This window comes from Ceratotherium simum, chromosome 12 (genome assembly GCF_057802395.1).
Source record: "Ceratotherium simum simum isolate JZ-2026a chromosome 12, ASM5780239v1, whole genome shotgun sequence".
Lineage (NCBI taxonomy): Eukaryota > Metazoa > Chordata > Mammalia > Perissodactyla > Rhinocerotidae > Ceratotherium > Ceratotherium simum.
In genome coordinates, this window is record NC_141911.1 from 72,299,906 (window position 1) to 72,322,488 (window position 22,583).

Here is a 22,583-nt window from a genome sequence, read left to right on the forward strand (position 1 = left end):
TTGAAGGACACTCCTGTGGTATGTGCTTCTGTAACCCTGTGCCCCCCCAAGAGTAGCTCTTAATGCATTGTGCTGGCATTGCTTCTCTACCCCTCTGGGCTCCCGAGAGACATTAATCTAACTGAAGGAGGGCAAGGGCAGTTGTCACTATATCCCTGGGCCCAGCACAAGGCCGGGCCCAAGGCTTGAATTCAGCAAATATTAAATAGATCCGACTGGACTGGATTGAATTCTGCCTGGTGAACTTGAGCTTCTCCCTTGAGTAAACTGTAGCTAATTATATCAGTCTTTGCTGCATCATGGAATGAGGAGACTCTAAGGAATTCCAAGGTCTACTTGGTTAGTTTGCTGCAGTTATGACCACCAGTGATCATTCCAAAAAAGAGATGGAGTTCCCATGGGGGTGCCATTTCACTCTCCCAGTCTTAAAAACAAACAAGAAAGAACCAGATCAAAACAGCTAGCTTGTAGCAATGTCTGTACTTTGCAGCAGGACAACATTTTGGTTAGGTTTCATGCCAGGTAATACCACCTTGCAAGTAGCAATCCCGATTTTCTCCCCACAGATAATTATCTGTCATTGATCACAATGTGATACAGATAAACCACAGAATAGAACAAAACAAACTCAACTTCAAACACTCAGAAATTAGAAGCTCTTAATTATTTAAGTCTTTTTTTTCTTTCAACAAATATTTATTGAGAGCACACAATGTATTGGCCATTTCTAGGTGCTAGGACTTCAGTTGGGAGCAAGAGAAAGTTGCGCCCTGAAGGAGTTTACTTTGCAGTGATGGAGCAAGACCACCAGTGCCGTGAAGAGAGGGGACAGGAGGGATGAGGTGATGGAAACAGGTGGTGTGATTTTAAAGATTTTATTTATTTAATTTTTTCCCCCCAAAGCCCCAGTAGATAGTTGTATGTCATAGCTGCACATCCTTCTAGTTGCTGTATGTGGGACTCGGCCTCAGGATGGACGGAGAAGTGGTGCCTTGATGCGCACCCGGGATCCGAACCCGGGCCACCAGCATTGCAGCGCGCGCACTTAACCACCAAGCCACAGGGCCGGCCCAGTGGTGTGATTTTAGGAGTGATCTGGTCACCTCTAGGGAGGTGGTGTACAGACAGAGGGAGAGAACATGTGTTTTCTCTATCAAGTTCTCATAGTTGGCGTCATGCAAACCGTTAAGCAAGCTCTTGCTCCCCCATCCCGTACGCAGTGGTGGCACGGGACAGGATTACTGCTTTAAAAACTCCTATTAAGAAAAGAGAAGGATGCGGAGCACACAGCTGCTTGTTCACAGCAACTCTGCCTCTCAGCTCAGCTAGGAGAAGGGAGGTTCTCAGCCCAGGCAGTGGAGGAGGTGCCTTGGTCAGACAGTCGGGTCACACCTGTTCTCCTGCCTCGTCCGTTCATCTTCCAGAGCCACATCGACGTGACTGCCAGAGCATATGCCTTCCTTGGGGCTGGCCATCGTGGACAGTTCTTTTTCTACTGGTACAGATTGGAAGGCCTGAGTGTAGCTTTAAGGAGCTAACAGAGACAGCATATTTTCAGGCCAGACTCATGCTTTCTGTGGCTCTAATTTCCTTAAAACCCTAATAGGATCTGATCTAATTGCTTCCAGTCAGTTCCTTGTGCAGATAACCATAAGCAAAGTCTCTGCTAGTCCTAGTTCTTAAGCCTGCTTTATTTCTTTGCTTCCTTGAGTTCATACCTTCTTCTTTCATCCTAATGGAGGCCACCTTGAGGCTAGCTGGAATAACAGGGTGTTGGGGACGGCAACTCCCTTACTCTGATCTTTGCCACAAGGCTTGGATCCCTTTGTTTATATTAATGTTTGGGGCATAAAAGCAGTTGTCTTTTTCAACCCTGGGAAGCCTGAAGTTTCTGGACATTCTCATTTCCTTCCATTTCTGCTTACAAAACAATCAGTTCTTGCCTGAGCCCATCTCTTTCTTAAGACCTTGTGAAAGCAAAGAGGAGCAGCAAAAAACCCTAATATTTTTACTTTTCAACAATATTCCCTTTATTCGGGTATATGTTGTGCCTTCCAAGTGGTCGTAGGTAATGATTTTACAGAAGAGCATAGTGTCACGAACTTTCCGCCTGCACACAGCAGCTAGAGTTATCCTGCCATCAGAGCATATCATCCCTTCTAAGAATACGTAATTCCAATACTATTTAAACTCTTCTAAAATACAAAAAAAAAGAATGCTTATAAATTATTTCTAAGAAGTCATTGATATCTAAACCTGAAAAAATGGCATTCTCATATGCGCACAAACGTACACACATATACACAGCTCATCTCAGACACAAATATCAATGCAAAAACTCTAATAAATGATTAGCAAGGATAATCAGGAAGGTATTAAAAGAATCCATTACAATCAAGTAAACAGAAAACCTCCATGTGGGCAAAGGGTTAACAAAATCCTTTCCCCTTCTGCATGAGAATTTGACCTTATGTTAACTTTCTCGCTCTGTTCCCCTGGCAACCTGATAAGGTGGTTTGTGAACTATGTTGCTATGTTGCTGGTAAAAATGGACCCCTGATTGGTAAAATGCATTTAGAGAGGGAGAACCAAATATGCCTGATAGAAAACCATAGCACTCGACCAACCCGAGTTCAGTGACTCTTATAACTGGGCATGTCCCTTGCAGAGACCTTGGACACTATGCCTATGGGGTTGTCACAAGGGATATTGGCTCCAGAGGGGCATGAGGCTGTTAAGAGGCAGTCTCACACCTCTTGAAAGTGTTTCTCATCCTGTTCTGCTGTGTGAGGGGTTGCATTGAAGAGGAACCCTTGATGTTACCGAGGTCCCTCTTCTATGTCCTTCTGAGGAAATAGGTGTCAGACGTGACCGTGGTAGTCTTGTGAGCCTAAATATTCTGAATGTTTAAAACCCAAGAAAACCTGAGGGTGCTGCAGACTCTGTGATCAGCACTATTGATTGCTGATTTTTTTAAAAAGCCTATTGATAAGATAGGAAGATATATATATAACCTCAAACTAAAAACCAGAATAATGTGTAATGTGAATACTGGGAGAATTCTTATTAATGTCAGAAACGAGATGAGGATGCCCATATCACTACTTTTATTTTATAATATTCCAGAAATACTATTTGATGGGATTAAACAAGAAAAAATGAATTTTTGAAAGCAAGAGGCAAAGTTCTTGTTAAGATATGATTATGTAACTAAAATAGGCAAATAGTCATTTAAAAATTTATTGAAAAAATAAGAATATTAAGTAAGATAGTTACAAAAGTTGGTAATTTAAATATATAAACACATTCCTATATGAAAAAGTTAAAAATATAATAAAAAAATTACCAACTTAAAAGATTGACTTCAAAATTTTATGCCGGTTTTCTCTTGACAAACTGAAGGCGCTGATCTCTTGGTCTCGTATGGCACACGCGAGAACCCCCCGAGCTGCAGCACAACTACTTCTGCCAGCGTTCCTCATGCATCTTCAGATGATTCTGCAGGGACAATAGAAGACTTTATTTGATGGGCTTTTGGTTCTATTTTAATTAATATCACGGGAAGAATTGAAATAGGCAGGAATGGCTGACCAAGAAAGGAGAAACCATTTTCAGGAGTTACAAAATAGAGTTATGTTTAGTCTGCTACATTTCAGCCTTTTAAAAATTGTATCTTAGGGGGCCGGCCTGGTGGCATAGCGGTTAAGTGCTCGAGCTCCGCTTCGGCAGCCCAGGGTTCTCACAGGTTCAGATCCCAGGTATGCACGTCGCACCACTTGCCAAGCCACACTGTGGTGGCGTCCTATATAAAGTAGAGGAAGATGGGCATGGATGTTAGCCCAGGGCCAATCTTCCTCACAAAAAAATAATTGTATCTTAATGATCTGATACAAATTTTAAAGAAATTTTGATTCATGTTTTGATGTATAAAGATGGAAAATTTCTTCTATGTTGACAATGAGTTTCTAGTGTCACAAAACCAGGAGTGGTCACACTAGCCAGCTTCCTTAGCACATCACCCCCAATATCCTTGGCTTAACACAATAAAAATTCCTTGCATTAGTGCAAAACGTAATGCAGGCTGCACAGCTCTCCTAAGGGGTCCTTTACAAGTGGCTGTTCAGGGATCTGGGCTCCTTCCACCCTGTGGTTCTGTCTTCCTGGAGTTCTCCTCATGTAGCCACATGGACAAGGGAGAAAGAGCACGGGCAATCATACCTGGGGACTTGTGGCCTTCCATTGGCCACTACCTAGTCACATGGCTCCAACTTGACTGCAAGAGAAATTGGAAAAAGTATTTTCCCAGTACGGGAGGAGGAAAATGAAAACTTTTTTTTTTTGGTGAGGAAGATCAGACCTGAGCTAACATCAATTGCCAATCCTCCTCTTTTTGCTGAGGAAGTATTAGCCCTGAGCTAACATCTGTGCCCATCTTCCTCCATTTCGTATATGGGATATGGCATTCCACCACAGCGTAGCTTGATGAGCAGTGCATATGTCCGTGTCCGGGATCCAAACCCTCGAACCCTGGGCTGCTGAAGCAGAGCAAGAGAACTTAACCACTATGCCACTGGGCTGGCCCTAGAAGGAAAGCTTTTAATTAATACCCAGCATTGTCTTTGCCATGGCCTCAAGAAGCCAGTGGACTTAATATTTAATTACTGCCAGAAAGAAAGCTTAGCATTAATTATGACATCATTAAAAAATCATTGCTTTTGGGGCCAGCCCCGTGGCGTAGCGGTTAAGTGCACGCACTCCACTGCTGGCGGCGCGGGTTCGGATCCCGGGCGCGCACCACTTGTCAGGCCATGCTGTGGGAGCGTCCCACATAAAGTAGAGGAAGATGGGCACGGATGTTAGCTCAGGGCCAGTCTTCCTCAGCGAAATAGAGGAGGATTGTCATGGATGTTAACTCAGGGCTGATCATCCTCACAATAAATAAATAAATAAATAAATAAATAAATAAAATAAAATAAACCCCTCCCCCCAAAAAATCATTGTTTTTGAAAATCCTTCTCCAAAATTCACTTAGTCAATGATTTTCATCATACAGCAAGTCAATATATTTATTTGGGAATTCTTAACACAGAACTCACCCAATTAAATTAGGTAAACTGTATGAAGTGCCTGGTCCAGCACCCCACACATGTAGTAGGTGCTCAGCAAACATCGATTGCCTCCTCCACTCGAGTCAAAGTTTTCCTGCTGGGAGCTAGATGCTTCTCTATGAAGATGTTTCTACGTCCAAGGCAAACAACTGCAAATGCCTGTATTAACATTTTCTACACCTAAACCAGCTCTGGCATGCTGTGTTGTGAATCTCTAATCTCATGTGAGTTTGTATCAAAGTATTTGAGCAAATTCAAAGTTGCCTAAAATGCTCTTGCATCGCACTGCCACACGGGGGAAGTACTAGCTAAGCTTTTTCCCTTTTCATAATAAATTATCGGCCCACTCTTCTGGTCTCTGAAACATGGATCTGTTCTCAAACAACGTGGAAGGCCAGTTCTTTAGGCAAAACTTGAGTGCTTATAAAAATCCTTGTTAAAATAAATGATTTTTATGGAAGCCAGTCTAAGTAGGGGATGTGCTATCCATAACTCCTCTGGATTTCCCAGATATTAACCTTGGACCAAGCTAGTCTCTTGGAACTTAACTTAGAACCTGGAGGGCTCTTCTCTGACTGATTTGGACTTGGAGCTTTTATGATTTTATAACAAGATCCAGTTCAGTAAGACCTGCACCTGCAGTTTCTGGAAGGCTATTGTGGATACTATCTGATGTATCTGTCTTGATCCCATAAAGTAACTAATTCCTTACAGAATTGAGAACCAAGAAAAAATTTTGTCTCTTCTGAGAAAATTTTATGTCTTCTATTTTTAATGAAAACTTACTGTATCAAGTTTCCCTTGTAAAGTGGCTGCCAGAAAACTACGGAGACAGTAAAAAGATCAGTGGTTGCCGGGGGTTAGTTTCTGCGGAGAGAGGGCTGAATGGGCAGACACAGGGGATTTTAGGGCAGTGGAACTGTTCTGTATGATACTACGATGGTGGGTACACGTCATTATACGGTTGTCAAAGCCCATAGAATGTACAACACCAAGAGGGAACCCTAATGTAAACTGCGGATTGTGGGTGATTCTAATGTGTCAGTTTAGGTGCGTTGATTGTAACAATGTGCCACTCTGTGGGGGATGTTGATAATGGGGGAGACTATGCATGTGTGGGGGCAGGAAATGTATGGGAAATCTCTGTACCTTCCACTCACTCAGTTGCGCTGTGAACCTAAAACTTCTCTGAAAAATAAAGCCTGGGGCTGGCCTAGTGGCGCAGCAGTTAAGTTCACATGCTCCACTTCGGTGGCCCGGGGTTCACAGGTTCAGATCCCGGGCATGGACGTACTCACGGTTCATCAAGCCATGCTGTGGCAGCATCCCATATAAAGTAGAGGAAGATAGGCACGGATGTTAGCCCAGGGCCAGTCTTCCTCAGCATAAAGAGGAGGATTGGCAACAGAAGTTAGCTCAGGGCTGATCTTCCTCACAAAAATAAATAAATAATAAAGCCTATTAATTTTTTTTAAAAAAGAGTATATATTTTGCCCCTAGTTTTCCCCAGTAATTTAAATTGTGTATGGCATTTGTGTTTAATGTTATTTACTTAAAATTATGGACAATTAAAATTCTCACATAATCTTGGAAGAACATACACAAAATAAATATGGGTATATGTGTATATTTTAAAAAGTATCTACCGGGAAGCCCAGAGTTGAATTCTGCCACAGGAGTTATTGTAACTCTTGGAATGGGTTACCCTGTCTGCTCCTTTCCTGCCTTCACTGGTCCTGATTTTCTCTTTCTGTTTTATTACCTGAGATGTTGTGATATAATAAGAAATATACATTAGGTCTTTGTCTTGGTTCCTGGCACAAAGCTCCTAAGACCGTTGTAATTTCCTGAACGATAAGGGTGAGAGGAACGTCTTTTGTTCTTCATAATAAGCCCCTTCCAACTACACCTGAGTTTAAGCTGATGAGGTCACTCTCGATGGGGCCCTAGACAGCCTTAGGGTGGGGGCTGGTTGCCATCCTAAGAGGAACCAACCATGTGGTTAGATGGTTAGAGGGTTGGAACTTTCAGCCCCACCCCGAGACCTTTGCTCAGGGGACGAGGGGAGGAAATTGAGTCCAGTCACCAATGGCCAATGATTTTATCAGTCATGCCTACGTAATGAAGCCTCCACTAAAAACCCTAAAGGACGCGTTCAGAGAGATTCCAGGTTGGTGAACACGTCGTGGGCCTGGAGGGTGGCGGCCTGGAGAGGGCACGGAAGCTCGGTGACCCTTCCCACATATGTTGCCCTATGCATGTCTTCATTTGGCTCTTCCTGGGTTGTATCCCTTATAATAAACTCGTCATAGGAAGTAAAGTAGTTGCCTGGGTTCTGTGAACCATTCTAGCAAAGTATTGACCTGGAAGAGAGGGTCATGGGAACCCCTGACTTATAGCCGGTCTGTCAGACGTACCAGTGACAAGCCGGGACTTGTGGCCGGCATCTGAATTGGGGGCAGTCCTATGGCACTGAGCTCTTGATTTGTGGGGTCTTCCCCAACTCTGGGCAGTTGGTGTCAAAATGAATTAAATTGTAGGACATCCAGCTGGTGTTGCAGAGAATTGGAGGATTGCTTGGTATGGAAACCCCACACATTTGGTGGCAGAAGTGTTGTGAGTAGGAAGAAACAGTTTTCTTTTGTTACCCTTATTTTATGTTGTTATTTACTGAGGTTTTTTCTCCAAGTCCATTTTGGAAAGAAGCAGGACTAAAACAAATTCAATAAATAAAAAGACAAAAATATAGTCTCTCAGTTAATAACATTTAGGCTTGAGCTAAAAGCTGTAGCTTAGTTCTTGTTTGTTTTAGTATTTCCCATCAAAGCTTTTTTTTCTACTTCTAACATTGAGTTCTGTTCTCCAGAAAATCTTTAAATTTCTAGTTGTAGTATCTTTCCTATGCATAGGTAGTTCACATCCTTTATAACTGTTTATCTTTGCCCTCTCTGTTCAAACAATAAAATCTGTCTCCCATAGAATAGACTGTCTTTTCCTAAAGGAAGATGCAAAATACAATTCCAAGACCTCACAGGTCTTTGTTGGAAAGTTCCTTATGTATAACCTCCATCAGTTAAGACCACTTTTACTTGTTCTGTCCCAGGTGGAAAAAACAAAACACCATTCTGCACACAGCTCAAGCTATATATGGTTTATTGAATGAGCAAGGCCTTACTCCCCAGTGCAAATAACCTGAAATGTAAAATTCATTGAAATTGAACATTGGAGGATATTGATCGATTAATATTTTTAACTACAGAGCGTCTTCAACTCTGGCAAATGTGCATATTAACTACAATTAATCTGCAAAATAATCCATCAAAGAAATCAAATCACTTTAGAGATATTGTCTCATTCTTCTAAATGCACATCCAGGAATACAGCACAATTTAAAAGAACTTTGCTTAAGGAAAATTAATGCAGAATTAGCACTTAGGGTAGGTCAGACTTAGATTTAATCCCTCTCTGATAAATATCAGTTGAGCTCTGACTGAGCCTCTCTGAACCTCAGTTTCCTCTTCTATTATACAGGAATACTAATGTATTATGTATATATAATTTTTCTGTATGTCATGATGTTTTGACATAGGAAACCATTGTGGCTGGAGAGACACTGCTCTTCTCTGGGCTAGCTGACTCTTAGAGAAAGCAAAGGGCCTAGCCTGCAGCCTGACTTTGATATGCAAACTAACCAATCTAGGGCCATATCTCTTCCATCTGGCCTGTGCTTCCCAGAGGCAATATTCCTTTGCCTTAATGGTCCCAGGGCCAGGTGCTAGACAACTAGGGACCACCCCTATAGGCCAAAACCAATGAAAATGATTCGAACTGCTCACCCTGCCTTGCCTTGCAGTCCTGTCCACCCCACCCCACCCAACCCCCACCCCCCCGCCCCGCCCCTGGAAACTCCACTAAAGGTCATAGCCCAAATGCCCCACCCCACTCCCGTCTTCTGCCTCCTGATCCCCCTGGTGTTTTCCTCGTGGCCCTGCCTGGTGGGCCTCCTGTCTCTAGGACCTGTGAGTATAATAGACTTGGTTTCTTCTTGAGCCTCTCCACTGTCTCCTCTTGTGGCCACACCTGACTGACCATCTCATAAAAGAATACAAAACGACCAACAACCAACATGTGTCTGTCTTGCAGAGTTACTGTATGAGTTAAAATATAAAGCCATCATTACAGTGCCTGGTATGTAGAAAACATTCAGTTAATGGTGGCTTCTAGGAAAAGTAAGTCTAACATAGGAGGTGTAACTCCAACATTTATGATGGGGATTGCAGTCCATGCTCTGGCTATCTGGACATAAAGCGATGGAGTGTCTGCCCCTCTCTCCACAGCATCTGGGATAGAAAGCAATGCTGGACCATTTCCGCATTCTTATGAGCACTTTTTTTTTTTTTTTTGCCGCAGGGATTTCCTCTCCCTTACTGTGATAGAGGCTGGAAGCAGGGCTCCTGTCTTTCAACAACAGGTATGAATTCTGCCAACAGAACAGCCAATTTCAGCTTCCAGAGAGGGAGGGATTCACCCGGACTAGAGACATAAAGAGTTTATTATTTTTAATGAAATATAGATGAAAGTTACACCAGCTTAGAAGGAGGAAAAGAAAGCACTGACTGAAGTTGATATCCAGGTTCAGTTTCTAGGAACCATACCAAATGCTCCCTGCCAGACAGAAGGTGTCCTCTCAGCTCGTGCCAATCCTCGGTGCCATTCGCTCAGGTTTCTTTATAGTCTAGAAGAGAGATTTATTTTTTTCAATAAATAATTTAACAAGTGTCTATTGAATAACTCTTATGTGTACTGTACAGCGCTACATCTAAGTCCTACGCAGGTGTCTATTGGGTAACTTTTTTTTTTTCAGTTATTGAGGTCATAATGATTTATAACTGTGTAATTTCAGGTGTACAACATTATTTATCAGTTTCTGTATAGACTGCGTCATGCTCACCACCAATAGTCTAGTTTTTATCTGTCACCATACACATATGCCCCTTTACCCCTTTTGCCCAACCTCCAACCCCCTTCCCCTTTGGTAACCACTAATCTGTTCTCTTTTCTCTATTGTATGTTCTTGGCTCCTTTGTCGAAGATTAGCTGTTCATAAATGTGTGGTTGTATTTCTGGGCTTTCACTTCTGTTCCATTGATCTGTGTGTCTGTTTTTGCACCTGTACCATGTTGTTTTGATTCCTATAGCTTTGTAGTATATTTTGAAGTCAGGGATTGTGATGCCTCTAGCTTTGTTCTTTTTTCTCAGGATTGCTCTGTCTATTTGGGGTCTTTTGTTGTTCCATATAAATTTTAGGATTCTCTGTTCTATTTCCACGAAGAATGCCATTGGGATTCTGATTGGGATTGCACTGAATCTGTAGATTGCTTTAGGTAATATGGACATTTTAACTACGTTTGTCCTTCCAATCCATGTGCATGGAATATCTCTCCATTTCTTTATGTCATCTTTGATTTCTTTCAATAATGTCTTTTTTTTTTTTTTTTTAAAGATTTTATTTATTTTATTTTTTCCCCCAAAGCCCCAGTGGATAGTTGTATGTCGTAGCTGCACATCCTTCTAGTTGCTGTATGCGGGACTCGGCCTCAGGATGAACGGAGAAGTGGTGCCTCGATGCACACCCGGGATCCGAACCCGGGCCACCAGCATCGCAGCGCGCGCACTTAACCACCAAGCCACAGGGCCGGCCCATCAATAATGTCTTATAGTTTTGTGGGAGATCAAAATTTGGCCACCCTGAAATATATCTCTTTACCTTGATTGTTTTCTCTGAAGGACATTTGACCTCCCCCACTAACTGCCTAAAGAATTTGACATGGTGGCTCCTTCCTGGAACAGATCTTCTATCATGATGGCTATAAAGATAATGTAGGATAGAGGTTACAATAGCAAAGGCACCAAGCCTCTTTTATCAAAAACTCTGTCTCTCCCTGACCACATTATCTATAGATGACCCCGAAAAGAATTGTCCTCCTGCCCTCTGAAGTCCCAGGCCACTACCCACCCCTAACACGCTCCTCGCCTTTAGCTGCAATACTTAAGCAAGCAGCTTAGACAGAGGGACGAGTTGCTCGTTTCTGAGTTTCTCCCATGTATACATGTTATTAAACTTGGTATTATTTTCTCCTGCTAACCTGTCTGGTTGATTATTTGGCCAGCCATAAGAACCTTAAGGAAAAGGGCAGAGGGAGATTCTCCCTCTTCCCCCGACAGTTTTCAGTGTATAGGTCTTTCAGCTCCTTGGTTAAATTTATTCCTAGATATTTTATTCTTTTTGTTGTGATTGTAAATGGGATTGTATTCTTGACTTCTCTTTCTGCTACTTTGTTATTAGTGTATAGAAATGCAACTGATTTTTGTAAATTGATTTTTGTACCCTGCAGCTTTGCTGTAGTTGTTGATTATTATTGGGTAACTCTTATGTGTACTGTACTGCGTTACATGTAAGTCCTATGGGGCTATGAATGAAGCCAGCTTCATCTCTTGTAGTCATTTAATTTAGTTTTGTTTTCTTAAAAAAATACAGACATAAAACAGATTATTGTCACCATGCAGTTCCCTTTTTTATGGTAATGAATCTATCTCTTTTACTCGTCAAAAGTAACCCTAGAGTGGGCCCGGAGAAAAGAGATTAAAACCTAAAAGCTCAGGAATAAAGGCTCCCAAGGACTTAGTAGCATCCTGGAAACTGAAGGGGCTGCACAAAAGATTCCTCGAGATATGGATGCCGTGATTTACAACATAAAAGAATGTGTTGACCTAACCATCTGTGGTAAAGATTTGGTTCTCCTTAGAGATGTTTCCAACTTTTCCTGTTGACCTACTCATATTTTTAAAACCCATTTTCCCCACTAAAAGTTTGGTTGGCAAGTTTGGAACTCTATCACTTATTTTTTTGGAAATCTGCATGCTGCTTGAAATCTGAAGAGTAAGGTCATCAGATGTTCAAGAAGAACATAGGCCAGAGTTCTGCTTCTAGCACTGGAGGACTAGCATGGTTTGAACAACACTCTCTTCGAACTAGGAAAGCCATTGAGGTGCTAAGGCACTGGGTTCGTGGGGCCCAGATAGGGGAACACAGGGAAGCCCAAAGAAGTGAGCCTGGAATTGCACTGCTTTTCTTCCTTGGGTGACTGCCAGTTCTTAAACTGGGAGCTGAGAGGCAGGATCCTCAGCAGAGCTTTCAACAGACGCGTGCTTCGGGGGAAGAAAAATTAGGGTTCAGAGCTTGCCCAGGAGGATGGGACCTCGTAAACTCTCCAGTGTGCATCTGGAGTCCTGAAGGGTGGACTGGAGGAGTGGGAGGACACTGGATACAGAGTAGCCCTCACAAAGACGGGAGCCTGATGGAGTAGAGGGTCTGTGTCTGCTCCGCCCTAGCCCAGCTGGCTGCCAGAGGCAAAATGAACCCTCCCTGGAGGAAGATAACATCACCTATGTGGCCACAAGTTATCTCTGACTGTTGTATATCAAAGTCCGGCAATCAATTAAAAAGTATCAACCACATAAGAAGATGAGACTGAAAGAAAAACAGAGGACAACAGAAACAGATTCGTAGGGGATATAGATATTGGAGTTACAGATTTTTAAAAAATTATGATTAACACATTTAAGAAATTAAAAGGCAAGATTGAGAATTTTGGCAGAAAATAGGAAATGACAATAACATTTTAAAAATAAAAAGGAAATTCTAGAGTTGACAACACAATAACTGATATTAAGAATTCAATGAATGGGGTTAATAACACATTAGACACAGTTGAAAAAAGTCAGACAAGTCAGAAGAAAATAGACTGAATCAAGGAGAGACAAAAGGATGAAAAACACAAGAGAGAGTGTCAGAGACTTGGGATGGGTAGAACGTGTAATACGAACGTAACTGTAACCCTGGAAGGAGAGAGGTCAGGACAGAGACTGCGGCAGATAAAGGGATGAAGACAGAGTGGCTGAGAACTTTCCAAAGTTGTGGGAAAACATCAAGCCACAGGTTTAGAAAGCATCACGAACCCCAAGCAGGATGCACACAAAGAAAACCCCACCTAGACAACACTTGCAAAACCCAAAACCCAATCCTAAAGCGGGCAAAAGAAAAAAGGCATAAAAAGCTGATCGGCTCTTCCCACCACCTTTCCTGGGGCCATGCTCTACGAGGACAGCTCTGAGTGGGGCCCGCAGACACAGGCAAGTGAACTTGGGTTTGCTTTACCCTGTTTCTATTGTCAGCTACTGTGGGGAAATGAGGCAACCTTCCTCATTTCACAGTCTTTAGAGCATTCACTTCATGGCGACACATTTGGTACTCAAGCCTGCTGCGCACTGTTTGTATAACTAATTGCGCACTTATGATGTGGTAGGCCCTGAGAGCGTGCCCAGTCTTAGATAACAAACCAAGGCTTGGGGAAGTGAGGAATCTGGCTGAGGTCATGAGGCTGGTAAAAAGTAAAGCCTGAGGGCATGGCCCTTGCTCTCAGCCCCTCACTGTGCCATCCAGGGAACAGTCAAGTCTTGAGGGAGGACCACGGCTCCCCTCTCCCTCATCCCTCACTCTGCCTGGCCTTTGCCTTGAGCCAGTGTCTTGCCCAAGGGCTGCTAATAACAACCCCCCTAACATAACAGCTGACTCTTCTGAGCACACACAATACACCAGGACGCATCTACCTCGCACAGCCTTCTTGTGAGAAGGTCCTAGTGTTATCCATTTTAACACTGAGGCACAAGGAGAGTGAGGTCAGACAGCTATAACGTGGTGGAGCTGAATCCCAACCAGGCAGTCTGGCTTCAGAGCCTGTTTGTAGCCATCACCACGTTTACTGCTCTGGCTACACTATGTTCGTGAACAAGAGAACTAGCTGGAGACAGAGTTGTCTGTGTCCACCAGGACGAGGCTGGAAGCATCCTAATTGTGACTGCTGAAACAGTGCACACCTTGGCTGTGAAAGACCATATCCGTAGACAGGCCAAGAAAAGGCAAACGACCACATAGGGAATTTCGGGCTGTTCCCTGTGGCTCTGAGGGCATTCTTCTGAACCTGGACAGTCACGTGGACTCTCCTCATGAGGTGAATTCTTAACTCACCTGTTTACCACACTTATTTTTATCAGGTATTTCATTCTACTTTTTGTATCGTCCCAAATTCATTTTACTTTTACCTTTCCCTTAGGTTAAAAGGTAAGTAAACTGGCCTCATGTCAGAAACAGTCCTTTGCTGGGTCCCGAATAAGGTGAGGCGTGACAAAAATGCCAAAGCCACCAGCTTGTTTAGCAATGACTAGAAGGAGAACATCACCATGAAAGAATAGGCCTGCAGCTTGCGGGGAAAAGGTAAATGTTAACAGATGCCACCATTCTTCTTCCTCAGGAGAATGAAGCGTCTTCACAGTGAAAAGCACAGGGCAGATATGCAGGGAGTCGTGAGTTTCACAGCTCACTCTCTAGAAAGGAACTGACTGAGCAGTTATGATGGTCTGACTTTCTCCAAGGCCGTATGTGTCTGATCCAACACTGTCATTAACGTCAGGGGTTAAACGCCGGTGGTCTTGGCGGAGGTATTGCGTAGAAGATGGCGTTATCAAATACGCCCGTGCTGTGAATGGAGGCAGATGCACAATTTCTGAAAGAATCCGCTTCACTCTGCCTTTGGGCTCATTTGGTTGCAAGAAACAGAAACCACTCTGGCGACTTCAAGTAAAAGATTTATTAGACAGCAGCGCCTCGTGGAATCCAAGAGAGGAGGCACGGCCGGGCCCGCGGAAGCGATGCGCGGGAGCCGGAGAACCTTCGGGACTGCGCAGCCTCTCTGGGGCCCTCGCCTACGTCTTCCGGGGCCCCGCCCTGTCCCGCCCCTCCCTGCAGACCGCGCTCTGCGTGCCCCCCGGGCAGAGTCCCCAGGAGCTGCCAGGGGCGCTCGTTCCACAGGAGCTGCAGCTCCGGGGACCCCCACTCCCCGCCTGCCTCTCTCCGTGCAAGTCCCGAGAGGAAGATAGCGGAGCGGTCTGGTTCACCCATCAGGCGTCCACCTTGTTTCCAATCAAGGGGGGTTGGGTTTCTCTGGTATGAACATGGGAAGAAGAGCTCGCAGCTGGCGCTCTGGTCGGGCCAGGGAGAGGGGTGATCTTAAAGAAGAGGATCAGGGAGCCGCCCCGTGGCTTAGCAGCTAAGTGCGCGCGCTCCGCTGCTGGCGGCCCGGGTTCGGATCCCGGCACACACCGATGCACCGCTTCTCCAGCCATGCTGAGGCCGCGTCCCACATGCAGCAACTGGAAGGATGTGCAGCTATGACATACAACCACCTACTGGGGCTTTGGGGAGTAAAAGGAGGAGGATTGGCAATAGACGTTAGCTCAGAGCCGGTCTGCCTCAGCAAAAAGAGGAGGATTAGCGTGGATGTTAGCTCAGGGCTGATCTCCCTCACAAAAAAAAAAAAAAAAAGAAGAGGACCGGGAAGAAATCTCAAAGGGTGACTCTGATCGCTGTCATCTGGACCCAGTGCTTCAGCGTCCTGGAAGGCTCACAGTGTCTTAAATAACTACCACAGACAAGTTCAAATATTGGGACAGGCTTTGGGAAAAAAGCCATTAAAGGGGAAAAACATTTAATATATATTTAAATAATTCTACACCAAATGAGGTTTAAGCTCATAAATTACTCTACTAATGAAGTGAAATTCTAAAATTGAAATAAAAACTTTTAGTGAAATATTTGAACATTAACTGAAGATTTTTAGGAAAAAACACCAATGAAGCTGGGTATCTAAGGTCGACATAATATGATACATCAGGCAGAGAATATTCAGTTCAGGCACATGCAATAAATAATTACTGACACAAGATTTTAAAGCCAAATGCCTCTTTGCTGTGCTGAAGCTGGACTGAGACAATGTGAAACATTTCAGGAGAGAAGCAGAGATCACATTTTCCATTTTTGCTCTGATACCTTCACCTAAATGGCTTGGAGTTAGCTTCTAAATCAGAGCAGCGCCCGGAACAAGAAGTTCCTGGAGAGGCAGCTTCTGTTGCCGCCATGTCCCCAGTGGGGATCAAAGCTCAGAGCCAGATCCTGGCCTAGCCGGGATTTGGGCGCCAGACAAAGGGGGCGTCAGGGGATGTGCTCAGCTGGCCTGACCTCAGCTTTCCAGGGCCAGCTTTCAGGGTCGGGATTTCTCTCAGGCTGGAATAGTTTAATAGCAAAATAGTCTCAATGTTATGAAATATTAAATTATTTTAATACTTAATTTTTCAATTAAAATGTAGGATATGAAACCTTTAAAATATTAAAATGTTTACATCAATTTTGTGTGTGTGTGTGTAAGGAAGATTAGCCCTGAGCTAACACCCGATGCCAATCCTCCTCTTTTTGCTGAGGAAGATTGGCCCTGAGCTAACATCTGTGCCCATCTTCCTCAACTTTATATGGGACGCCGCCACAGCATGGCTTGACAAGTGGTGCGTCGGTGCGCGCCCGGGATCCCAATCTGCGAACCCTGGGCCACCGAAGGGGAGCACACGCACTTAACCGCTATGCCACCTGGCCGGCCCCTACATCAATTTTTTGAATAAATGGTTGTTCATCCTATTCAAGCAAAAAAATCATTTGTTTGACTACAAAGTTGCAAATTTTTTTGAAGGATTTTTTTTTTTTTTTTAAGATTTTATTTATTTTATTTTTTTCCCCCCAAAGCCCCAGTAGATAGTTGTATGTCATAGCTGCACATCCTTCTAGTTGCTGTATGTGGGACTCGGCCTCAGGATGGACAGAGAAGTGGTGCCTCGATGCACGCCCGGGATCAGAACCCGGGCCTCCAGCATCGCAGCGCGCGCACTTAACCACCAAGCCACAGGGCCGGCCCCTGAAGGTTTTGAAACTTGGATTTTTTTGTTTTTTTTTTTAGTTTTTCAGGTGTAATTAAAAATAAAATTTTAACTTTTGTCTATTATTTTGATTTTGTATTCTTCATGTTTGAAGCACGTGTGATTGATTTTTTTCTTTCAAAATCCAGTTTCCATGTCACTATGTCACTGTATTGTTTTAAGTTTGAATCCCGTAATGTTAAACTTTTGTGTATAATTGAGTGGTTGTAATTTTCAGCCAAAAAGCTAAAAAAAATTAGATATTTTTATATGATTCTAACACTTGAGCATATCTTATTTTAAATCCAACTAGAGTTTTAATGAAAGACCACATTTTTCCGGAGGGGAGAGGAAAAGTATCTGTAATTGGTTGTGCATTGACGCTTGGCATCCACCCATTCCTTCTTTGTTTTGCAGAGAGGGAAAGGAAGTTGGACAACTAAGCAGAACTTTTCAGTTGCTTTTCCAGGAAAAACAACAACCCTGGGAGGTCAGTATTGTTCCTGGTTTTCAGAGACCTAGAGAGGTTAAGGAACTCGTCCGTGGTCACACAGCTAGTAAGCGACAGCGTCTGGCTTCTAATTCAGCTATGTCTGATTCCAAAGCCCCAGGTCTGACGATTGCACCCGTGGCCCGATGGTTTCACAGACAATAGATGCATAGCATGTCTTGCTAGGGCAGAAGAAAATGTATGTTTGAATCGGTTATAGCAATTCAACGTAAAAGCTCCATTTCGAGTGTGCGTGTGCAGGAGCATGTTCCAGTGGTAGGAAAGTGATTATCGCACCCCGTCATTACAAAATTGCACTCTCTGTAACCTTAGGACAACCCACTTTCTCCTGCAAAGGAGGAGAAAATAGCTGATCCTATATTGGCTGTAGACCCTGTGCAGGGAACTCGCATTAGGTTTGAGTTATTGTAACTAGAGCAGACTATTATAGCTAAAGTGATTATGTGAAAATAGCAACATAAAGGCTATTCTACTTCTGAGTGTTCTAAGGTTGATAGTGTTCAAGTTATGGTAAAGAATGTTGCTTTATATTTGGGGGTTCTGATATTATCTTATTGGGAAAAGACCTCAAAGTCCTTTATACTCAGCAGGCTGGGTCAAGACTGAGGGTGAAGAACAGGAATGTTACCGCATCTTCTGTGGGTTACAGTAAGGAGTCACGGATGGACTAGTTAAAATCAGGATGCTGCTACAGCCTCTCAACCGAAATGTAACATACAAGTGACACCTGAGGAGTGTATCAGACCCTAAGGCTGTGCCAGGAAGAGCCCCGCTCAGGGCAGTGCACGCGGAGGATTGGAGCTGGAGACTTGGTTCTCCTCTCTGACTCCTGAGAGCCTCGCTCTTAAGTCAGTTCCCCCGAGAGCACCTGCACGTTTGCTTTCTTAGATGACAGAAGTAGCTCTAATGATGACAAAGACACTGATGGAGAGGCTGCATGGAAAGAGTTTAAATATTTTTTTTTCAATGTTGAGAAAAAGAAATATTTTTAAGTTAATCGATCTATAGTTTTATATTTGTGATTTTTAAGTAGTGACAGTATCTAAATTAACTAATAAATCAAATATTATAAATCGATTTATGGTTATTTCATCTATATCCCTAAAAGTTTATATGTACAAGTGGGACAAAAAATTGAGAGAAGGAATATCTCATGGAGATTTGTCATTAAAGGATTGATTTTTGAATCTTTCCATTCGTTCGAATGTTTGCTTCTATCTGTCAGTAAATCTTAGGTAGAGAGGAATATGATGACAAAGGCCTTTAAGAAAGATTATTATGACAGCTCCATATAAATGAATTGGAGAAGTGACGATCTGGACTTTCGTCAGGGTGTTGTAGTTATAAAAGAGTACAGGAAATTGAAAAAGAAGTGAGGTTTTCAAGAACTTTAACCAAGAAAAACTCAACAGGTCTTGGTGATGGAACAGGTGTAGAGGATGGCATTATAAGTAAATGAAGTTTGAGGACTGGTGCATGGGAAGGGTCACAGTGGTGGCAGTATTAGGACTGGCCTTGCTCTAATTCTCTGCCTCCTGATCCTTCACTCTGTACCGTCTAGTGAAATATTGCTGAGGAGGACAGGATGTCAGCTTTTTGAGATGCAGTCATGTCGGAGTACCAACCTCTGTTCAATTCCTACACCCTCACCTACGGGAGACAAGAAGCCTGAGATGTGAGAGCTCTGAGGAGGGATGGGAAGGAAGTACTGGATTCCCTGGCAAGCTTAATCCTCAGACATCCTTCACAAGTACATTCCAAGTGAGGATTAGAACATTTCTCATAGGTTGATGGTTGTTAAATTGATGTTGGCATCAATGGGGTTGCACAAAGATAAAGGTCCTGTCTTGGAGAAACTCTGCTGAGCACTTCAGCTGACATTCCTGATGCTTCCGCCCTTCTTCCTCATCCCAGTCAACGTATGTTCTTGGTGTACATATCTACTGACTCTATCAGCCCCAGCTAGTGGGAGCAACTCCGAATTCTCACTCTCTTACTCCAGAAAGAAACTGGGGCCAGAAGTAATCGCTGTAAATCCCAGTAAACACACAAAACACCTCCCCTACACAACTCACACCAGCGAGATGCATCTTACACTCACATTGTTTGGGAGACACACAAATGCTCACAACTAGTTTGGGAAGAAGAAAAATTTGATGTTAAAATTCAAAATTAGCTAACTGCTTAAATGTTCCAGTGATGGTACATATGTATTTTGGTGCAAAGAGTGCCTGGGTATAAATTGTGGGCTGATGAATTAGGCTACTATTGGAAACATTATGGCTCTCAGTTTTCCCCAAATTAATATGCCAGTTATTTAGAAATACAATTAAAAAATTAAATTAGTAGCTTTATAATTTTGAAAGTGCTGCCCACACATGGTAAAGCCAATCACAGCAGCACAGAGAGATACACAATTGCAGGTAAGACGCTGTTTTCCCGCTGCCCTCTCAGCCCCCCTCCCAAAAAGTAGCTCTCAGTCATGAACACCGTGGCTGCTGGGGACAAGGGCCCTGCTGATGGCGGCTGTTGTTAGTCGATGTGGAGTTCAGAGCAGGTGGCATCGGGGTTGGTTCTGCAGTTTGTGACATAATCGAGAAGCCACCTCCATGCACAGTGTGCCAGCAATGTCACACCTCATTGTCACAGGGTGGTAACACAGCTCCAGGTGGTATGTCTTCAAATGAAAAGTTCCTGAGCAGGAAGGAAAGGGGCAGAAGCAAGGAGCTTTCTCCTCAGGCATATCTTTATCTTCTGTGGAGGGAAATCCTCCCAGAAGCCCTAAACAGACTTCCCCTTGTCTCTCATTCCCCAGACAAGCACTGAATCCTGTCCCTAGACCCACCATGGGTGAAAGAGAGTGAGACAGCCGCAAAGGTTGAGGTCGATGTTAACTCATCCCCTGGGGCCAGGCAAACGGCTGCCTGAACAGAACCAGTGTTCTCTTGGCATTGCTGGTGAAAAGTGGTGGACTGTGTCTAAATGCTGGCCCAGAAATTCTCTATTTATATGTAAGTAAATATAACATAAGTACTATATAATGTATCATATATATGGCCATCCCATCTATATGCCCACATATATGTATATAGACATATACACACAAATTTTCACACAATGCTTGCCTAAGTATCTTACATTTTTTAGATAAATGAAGTACTCTATGCATAATGCTTAGCACATAACTAGCACATAGTAAGTGCTTTATCGATGCTAATTACTATTATTATTTTATCATTATTGTTACCTATAGTCTTTGAGACAATATACACCGTTTTTTAAAAGAATGAGGATCATTTTCTAGCAGATACTAAATTTTACCTTACTAGTACTTTAAAAAATTGTGCCAGCATTTTTATTTTGGGCTATGCATACTCTTGAAGCTATTAGTTGCATAGCTCCCTTAAAGAGAGATAAGAATTACTGTGGTCAGCAGTAAATTCCGTTTAAACATAGTGAAATAATTTTGTGAATAACAACTAGGTGACTAAATGTTGACTTTCCGATGACTATCTAGCTGCAAATATTTCTAATCATGTTAGTATGCAGGCAGAAGTAAGAAGGTTAAGTATTAAACATTTTTGGTGTATTTGCACAAAATATCATGTAACAAGTGAATTTTACATTATTGACAGATGTTTTGGAAGAAAAAATAATTTTGCCTCTATTTGCCTAATTTATGCTGCACAGAGAAGATGAGAGTTTGAGAAATTCCTATGGAAGAGAAGGGCAATGCAGATGCTCAAGTAAGAGCAAAGCCCTCTCTTCAAGTCTTGGAAATGACTAGAGAGAAAGGGAACCTGGAGGGATGTCTCCGCAGTCGTCCCCGAAATAGGATCCTGCCCAGGCGTCTAAGGTAGCCGCGTGCGCCGAGAGTAGAGCTTCAGATTGCCCTTCAGCCCACACGAGCTGACCTCTCTCATCCTTACGGCCAAGTTGTAAAATAGCTTGTCTTTAAGGTAAAAACTATATCTTTTAGTCCCCTTTTCTCTTTGTTTCTCATCATTTGTCCTAAAATGTGTTGCGAAGTATGAAAATATTATGATTATATATGACAAGTTGTTTAATCTCTCAGACTTCATGTTCCTCCCTTTCCAAAACAAGTGGGTTGAATAGACGATGGCTAAGATCTCCTCCAGATCTAAAATTCAAAGTTAAAGATCATTGTTTCCAGAAGTGATTAGCCATCAGAATCACCTGGAGGTGTTTCTAAAAATACAGTTCCTGGACCCTTCCTCAGACATTCTGACTCATTCATTCAACAAATGATTGTTGAAGGCCTTGCCTTAGATTCTGGGTACCCAGTGATGAATGAGACAGACCTAGTGCCATCCTGCCCCAGCCTCCACAGAAGGACTGAGAGTCAACCTGGGCATCTGTGTTTTTGCAATGCTCTCTGGGCAATTCTCATAACTAGACAGTTTAGAGAAGCAATGTTTCAGACTAAATGCAAACAAGAGACATTTCTGAGGGACTGTTGTAATTTTATTGGGGATGAACTCAGCTTTACACTCTAGAAATGCTTCTATTTTTCACTGAAACGTTTTTAAATAGCTCCTCTAAAACATATATATATGCGTATATACGTATGTATGTATAGCCTAGATTGAAACATAAATGTTAACAAGAAAAATGTTAGATGTGATCACAGTATGCTGGTATTGGATGAGGTTTTAACAAATTAACATTGACGGTTGATACATTAACTATAGACATCTGCACAAGTTAAAACAATATTTGATCTGAAATGTTGAGAGTTAAAGTTCAGATTGCTTATGTAAGTGAATGAGTTACTTATTTTGAATTCTATTATTTACTTTGATTTGCTCTTTGAGGACTTTTTAGGTGTCGCCCACTTTAATGTTCAACTGTTGGAAACTTGCTGGCGTATTTGACTTTATGACCTATGAATGCTGAGATTTACAAACAGATATTTTATGCTTGCTAGAGTTACACAACTCTATTTTCCTTTAAATAATACCAGACGGAGCATTTACCAAAATGAAATAAATGGAAGAAGCCCAGTTTCTGTGCCACCAAATTATAACACAAAGACCCTTTGACCTCCCTCCAGGAAGCGCTCCTCCAGGAGACCATCAGCACAA

At 42.8% G+C, this 22,583-nt stretch overlaps 1 long non-coding RNA gene across 1 annotated transcript; it reads left to right on the top strand.

Annotated features, from left to right (window-relative positions):
• Positions 1 to 7,151: 7,151 nt before the first annotated feature.
• On the top strand, positions 7,152 to 21,475 carry LOC147915888 (uncharacterized). The gene is made up of 6 exons (XR_015553854.1): positions 7,152 to 7,278; positions 9,519 to 9,579; positions 17,385 to 17,457; positions 19,040 to 19,239; positions 20,294 to 20,489; positions 21,114 to 21,475. It is a non-coding gene; the product is annotated as an uncharacterized LOC147915888 (long non-coding RNA).
• The last annotated feature ends 1,108 nt before the right edge of the window (positions 21,476 to 22,583 follow it).